Genomic DNA, 6,737 nt, shown 5'->3' with positions numbered 1-6,737 from the left:
TCAGGTAACGTCTACTGCTAACACCCACAATCCCTTTCGAATGATGTTTTACGGTATTTCGCACTATGTTGTTGATGTATGGATTGTGGGATATGAAAGGTTTTATGAATATGATGATTTCGATGATATGAAATGATTTTGATGTTTATGAAAATATGAGTATGATGCCACTATGATTTTAATGATGTTTCATGATTATGATTACAATAATGTAATGTAATTATGATATGTAAAAAGAGACAAAACATGATAAAGTACAGTGAAAGATGGTTCTTGGCAGTATGATACGGGCACCGCAAGTGTCACCTATGTTGTGACCGCCTGATGGTTTAAATGATACGGGCACCGCAAGTGTCACCTATGATGTGACCGCCTGACTGTTTTATGATACGGGGACCGCAAGTGTCACCTATGTTGTGACCGCCTGATGGTTTAAATGATACGGGCACCGCAAGTGTCACCTATGATGTGACCGCCTGACGGTTATGTAGTGGGAGACGTCCCCTATGTTATGATGTACTAGCCAAGTTACCAAAGTAAAAGATATATGATGATGAACATGATAAAGAAGATAATGTAACATGTTATGATATGTTTGTGAAATGTTTTACTTATTCTTTTCTCCCTGTTTATAAATAAAATGATGTGAAATGAATTTACGATGTTAGAGTAGTATGTTACTGAGCCTCGGCTCACGACGTTTTGTTTTATGTTTTAGGTATGGAAGAACAGTTGTGGATCACTATTATACTGCGTTATGGAGATATGTATGATTCATGAGGTTATAGGATATTTTGTATGATGGATAAACAAGTATTATTATACGATGAGTATTTGTATAGTGAATTTTCAATTTTAGGCTATTATTTTATTTGTGGGCCATAACCCACAGGATTAGGTTATGCTTCCGCTGACGATTAAGGTCATGTAAATTTGTCGGGGCGTCACAGAGTGGTATCAGAGCCGAAACCTAGCCGGAAGTGCGGAGTAATAGACTTTGCACCGCCTAGGAGTGGTCCTTTGGGGAATTAGATATTGAGGAAAACTCGAGGTTAGTAAATGACCATTTGGGTTGATATAAAATGAGATATAAGACAATGGATGAAAAATATGAGGTTTATTTCCATGAATGAGTTATTAGGAGTTGAGGATTATTGAGTTATTAAAATCTTAAAGAAGTGAGGATTTGAACTTACGAATCTTTTGAGGTATTATTTGAAGATTGGTACAACCTAAAGCTTTGGGGTTACTAGAGTGTAAAATGTTAAATGGAAAATTTTGCGATTTAAACTTGGCATGAATTATCTGAAAAGATTGATGTTGAATAACCTGAGGATAAAATGATGGCTATTTGAGTAATAGGGACCAAGGTGAATGATCTTTTGAGGTATGAGTAATAATATTTGATGCTCGAGGTAATACATGAAATAATATTTAGATTTGCTATGATGAGTAGGGCTATATTAGTTGTGGGATGATAAAAAGGCTAAGCTATATGAAATCCTGATGGTTATAAGTTGAGATTGAATTTTACTTTATAGGAGTTCATATGACGATTTTGGAGATTCGAAAATTTTGAAGGGATTTAGAAATTCTACTCGAGGAATTAGGAAGCAATTACCATTACTTCAGTTATTAAGGATTTTAGTTTTAATGGTTGAAGCACTTCATAATGTGATGCGAACCACTTTTGGGATGTTATGGGATTGTAGTGAAAAAACAAACTATGACTAAGTAATTCAAGAGTTAGACAAATCGATGTCTTGAAGGAATGGGAATTTGCTATTTGGAGATGTAATAGCCATAAGCATTGATGTCGAGACAAAAAGTAATGTGCATAAGTGCTTGACTTTTCTATTTTTACCAAGATTTGGGACAAATAGTTTCTAATTAAGTTTGAAATGTTGGTTTATTCGTATATGTTATTGAGATGATCTAGAAATGAATTCAAGTGATCGAATTACCAATAAAAGAGGATAATGGAAAATATGGAGGAAATTGAAAATGAGAAGTAAATATTATTTGGATCGGTGAAGCCTTGAATAATTAAGATCTTGAGTATTGATAAGGAAGTTGGTAAGGAGTATGTTATGACATTGTCAAAGTAGTAAGTACTTAACGTTGAGGCTATGATAATGATATTGATTTGGTATGATAATGTGATGATTGAAAATTTGGGAATGCACAAATAATGGGTTTAGGGATCTTTAGTGAATGCCTTATTAGATGATACAGACATGAACCAAAATCTGATGTTTACGAAGGCCTTATTAAGCTTGTATTGTGGAATTGATAAGAGAATGTATATTATATACCAAGCAGGATGAGAATCGTCAATTGATAATGAGTAAGAAAATAATGAGTTGATATATTAAGGGGCATGATTAACATTCGAGTTTAAGTTTTCTAAGTAAAACTGGCGGGCGTAGTATGAAATTGTGTCATGGATATTTAAATTCATAAGGATTCAACATATATTATGGAAGGTAAAGTTGTACTAAGGAAGTTTGAGGTTAGATTCACGAACACTATGATCTCCATATCGTAATGTAAAGGTTTTAGATAGATTTTAATGGGATGGCTAAAAATTAGGTATAGATGAACCAAGCCATTTGAGCGTTTGCAGTTTTGCGTGTGCAATATGAATTTGATTATGAAAAGATGTGGTGCATGTGATCAGACACGAGCCTTTGCAGCTAAGGAAGGATTTGACTTATGAAGAGAAATCGATTGAAATTCTTGATCGTAGGGAAAAGCGACTTAGAAGCAAAGTAATTCCTATAGTTAAGATTTTATGGGCTAATCACACGTCATCTGAAGCCACTTGGGAAGTAGAGGATCAGATGAGAACAAAATACCCTCACTTGTTTGAATAGATGACTTTGATGTGTTTAATTATGTGCTTCTGAAATCTTATGTATGAATGTTCAAGTTTATGAATGCATGATTTTATCCTTTTGACAATGCGATGTAAGTTTCGAGGACGAAACTTTTTCTAAGGGGGTAAGGATGTAATATCCTAAAAATCTTAAATGTACTTAAGTGGATAATTAACATAATAATGTAGTTAGAATATATTTTATTTTATTCGTTCCACTAATTAATCATCGTATGATAAAATGATTATAGAATTTTAACATAAAAGTTTATCAACTTAAGTTATGATGATAATTTACAATTTACGATTTTAGGAGTTAATCAAGAAGGCTAATGTAGTTGTTAATTCATTAAAGTACAAAGTGTCAACATTTCACCCAAAGTCTTACTAAGTCACGTTTAGGGTGGTATTGTGGGAATGAAATTCTGATTTTGGTTTGGGAAGCAAAGAGGGAAAAAGAGAAAAGAAAGCATGGTCAAATCCCCATTAATGGTGTCTTCTTCCTCACTCCACCATGTCCATTTGTCACTCATGCAATCACAACTTTCTTCTCCTTCTTCAGACAAATTTGTCACCAATCCTCACCCAAAGCTTCTTCAAGTTAACAAAATCAGATTAATTACTTCACCATCTTCCTCCCAACCACTGATTTTTAACTCCAAATTTCCCTATAAATAGTCATGGATTCAACACCAAGAACACACCAACAACAACCTTCATCATCTCTTCTCCCTCTAATCAGAAATTCAGTCAATAATCGCCGGAAAAGTTGTAACTAAAAGAAATAAAAAATTAAAAAAAAAAAAAAGAGGAAGGAGAAAACCCCAAATTCATAATCTCTCTCCTCTGTTTCGAACCCCACAACGACCACTGTCGGCCACCGCGCGCCACCTGCGCCGCGCACAGTCCCGCCCACACCTCGCCAACTCGCCGGTCATCAGCCCGCCGCCGGAGATCCACGCCAGCACCCTCACGTTCGCTCTCTTCTCCTCCTCGCGCACTCTCTCTCCTAGTCGCGCTCTCTCTCGTCACTCCGCGTCGCGTGCCGCTGCTGCTGCCTTTCGCCGCCGCCGGAGACTAACGTCGCTGACGCTGACCGCCGCTGCTCGACGCCGTTCACCGGAGCCGGCATCCCACCTCTGCCACGATTAAGTTCTCCCTGCTCCTAGTAGCAGAGGTGATGTTTTGTTTTAAAATTTCTGATTTTCTTTAGTTAATGATAATGCAAGCCCAAGTTTTTAACCCTTAACCTTTATTAAATTATTTGGGCCTAGAACCTTGGACTCAGAAATAAGCTTAAGTTTTAAATCTGAATTATATTGTTGTTGGGCTAAAGGAGTTAAACTAAAGCTGATTTAGTGCTTTATTAAGTCATGTTAGTTTAATTATTAAGTTAAGTATAATGTTGAGCTTATAATCTGAATCTACTTAGTTTAGTCACTTAAATTAATCTTGTTGCTTTAATATATTAAGCTTTAATGGACTGATTTAGTTAGTTTTATTAAACCACCTAACTTATTTACTAAAATCTATTATTGGGTTATAATTCATGATTTCTAAACTAGTTGAGTTGTTTAAAACTAATTAAAATTAATTCGTTAAGTTTATAATTGAGTTTAAGTTATGAGTACTTCACTAATCCTTAAGTTCACTTATAATAATGAGTTACTTGACTTGTTAGTTTTAAATGACTAAATGATATTAAAATAATGATAATGGTTCTAGTATATTAAAAATTAGTTTAATAATAGACGATTAATTGGTTATTAACTACGAACTCTTATAACAAAAATATATTTTCAAAGGGTATATGTTATGTATTAATATAACTTTAATATTTCGATAATTTCTAAAAGTATAACTAAAGGAGCTATTTCACCTAGTTACTGATTAAAGAGTCACCTTAATTAATAAGTTATTAACGATTAAGAAAGACCGTTTATGAGACCTTTATGACGTTATAATAACCGTTATGACCTTAATAAGCGCTAACCAATATTTAGGCTTAAAAGCTAAATAACGAAACTTTCATTAATAAAATTATTCTTGAATAGATTAAAGAAGATAAAGGATATTACAAGCCTCCCCCGGCTATCATGGTTGGTAAGCAGGAATTCAGGTAACGTCTACTGCTAACACCCACAATCCCTTTCGAATGATGTTTTACGGTATTTCGCACTATGTTGTTGATGTATGGATTGTGGGATATGAAAGGTTTTATGAATATGATGATTTTCGATGATATGAAATGATTTTGATGTTTATGAAAATATGAGTATGATGCCACTATGATTTTAATGATGTTTCATGATTATGATTACAATAATGTAATGTAATTATGATATGTAAAAAGAGACAAAACATGATAAAGTACAGTGAAAGATGGTTCTTGGCAGTATGATACGGGCACCGCAAGTGTCACCTATGTTGTGACCGCCTGATGGTTTAAATGATACGGACTGTTTTATGATACGGGCACCGCAAGTGTCACCTATGTTGTGACCGCCTGATGGTTTAAATGATACGGGCACCGCAAGTGTCACCTATGATGTGACCGCCTGACGGTTATGTAGTGGGAGACGTCCCCTATGTTATGATGTACTAGCCAAGTTACCAAAGTAAAAGATATATGATGATGAACATGATAAAGAAGATAATGTAACATGTTATGATATGTTTGTGAAATGGTTTTACTTATTCTTTTCTCCCTGTTTATAAATAAAATGATGTGAAATGAATTTACGATGTTAGAGTAGTATGTTACTGAGCCTCGGCTCACGACGTTTTGTTTTATGTTTTAGGTATGGAAGAACAGTTGTGGATCACTATTATACTGCGTTATGGAGATTATGTATGATTCTATGAGGTTATAGGATATTTTGTATGATGGATAAACAAGTATTATTATACGATGAGTATTTGTATAGTGAATTTTCAATTTTAGGCTATTATTTTATTTGTGGGCCATAACCCACAGGATTAGGTTATGCTTCCGCTGACGATTAAGGTCATGTAAATTTGTCGGGGCGTCACATGCAACCCTACTAGTGTTTCTTCCATAAAGTCCCACTCAACTGTATCATAAGCTTTTTGTAAATCAAGCTTGATGATACAACCTGCCAAGGAATTTTTCCTTTCATAACCTTTAGCCAGGTCTTGACAGACCATGATGTTATGTGTTATAGATCTACTGTGGACAAAAGCTCCTTGATTTTGAGCAATAATGTCATGCAGTATATCCTTGAGTCTAGCACATAGTATTTTATAAATGCGTTTATAAATTGCATTACAACAAGAAATAGGTCTGAATTCCTTAACACTTTCAGAACATTTACCTTCAGGTATGAGAGTGATGCTTGTAGCATTAATCTCCCTCAAAAGCTTCCTTGTGTTAAGAAAATCCAGAGTTGCATTGCACAAATCATCACCTATTACATCCAGGTTCCCTTGAAAAAAGAGCTAACAAAACCATCAGGTCCAGGTGTTTTCCTTCCATCAATATCCCATATAGCAGCTTCAACCTCCTCCTTTGTATAAGTAGCATTAAGAAGAGCCTTCATTGCATCATCTAACAGGGGCCCTTGATTTAACACAACTTGCATGACTTTGGTTCTAGAATGAATTTTCGAACCAATTAACCACCTATAATATCCCAGGAAAGCTTTAGGAACCTAAGAGGGCTCAGTGGTCCAGTTACCATGCATATCTTTCATGAAGAATATGAAAATCTGAATTTGTATCTGTCTAATAGACTGATGAAAGAGAGTTGTGTTGTCATCCCCTTCCTTTAGCCAGCCACCTTTTGCCTTTTGAGCCAAAAACTTCATATATGCCTTATGAGCTTTAATGTACTCACCCT

The 6,737-nt window shown here is 35.0% G+C and overlaps 1 long non-coding RNA gene across 1 annotated transcript; it reads left to right on the top strand.

Moving 5' to 3' along the window:
- The first annotated feature begins 3,914 nt into the window (after positions 1-3,914).
- Positions 3,915-5,901, top strand: LOC130590357 (uncharacterized). Its single transcript, XR_008968006.1, has 3 exons — positions 3,915-4,055; positions 4,933-4,997; positions 5,680-5,901. It is a non-coding gene; the product is annotated as an uncharacterized LOC130590357 (long non-coding RNA).
- The last annotated feature ends 836 nt before the right edge of the window (positions 5,902-6,737 follow it).

The sequence above is a fragment of the Beta vulgaris genome, chromosome 2 (genome assembly GCF_026745355.1).
Source record: "Beta vulgaris subsp. vulgaris cultivar EL10 chromosome 2, EL10.2, whole genome shotgun sequence".
Taxonomy (NCBI): Eukaryota; Viridiplantae; Streptophyta; class Magnoliopsida; order Caryophyllales; family Amaranthaceae; genus Beta; species Beta vulgaris.
The sequence above is the reverse complement of the archived record's forward strand: the minus strand, read 5'-3'. Positions and strand labels throughout refer to the sequence as shown.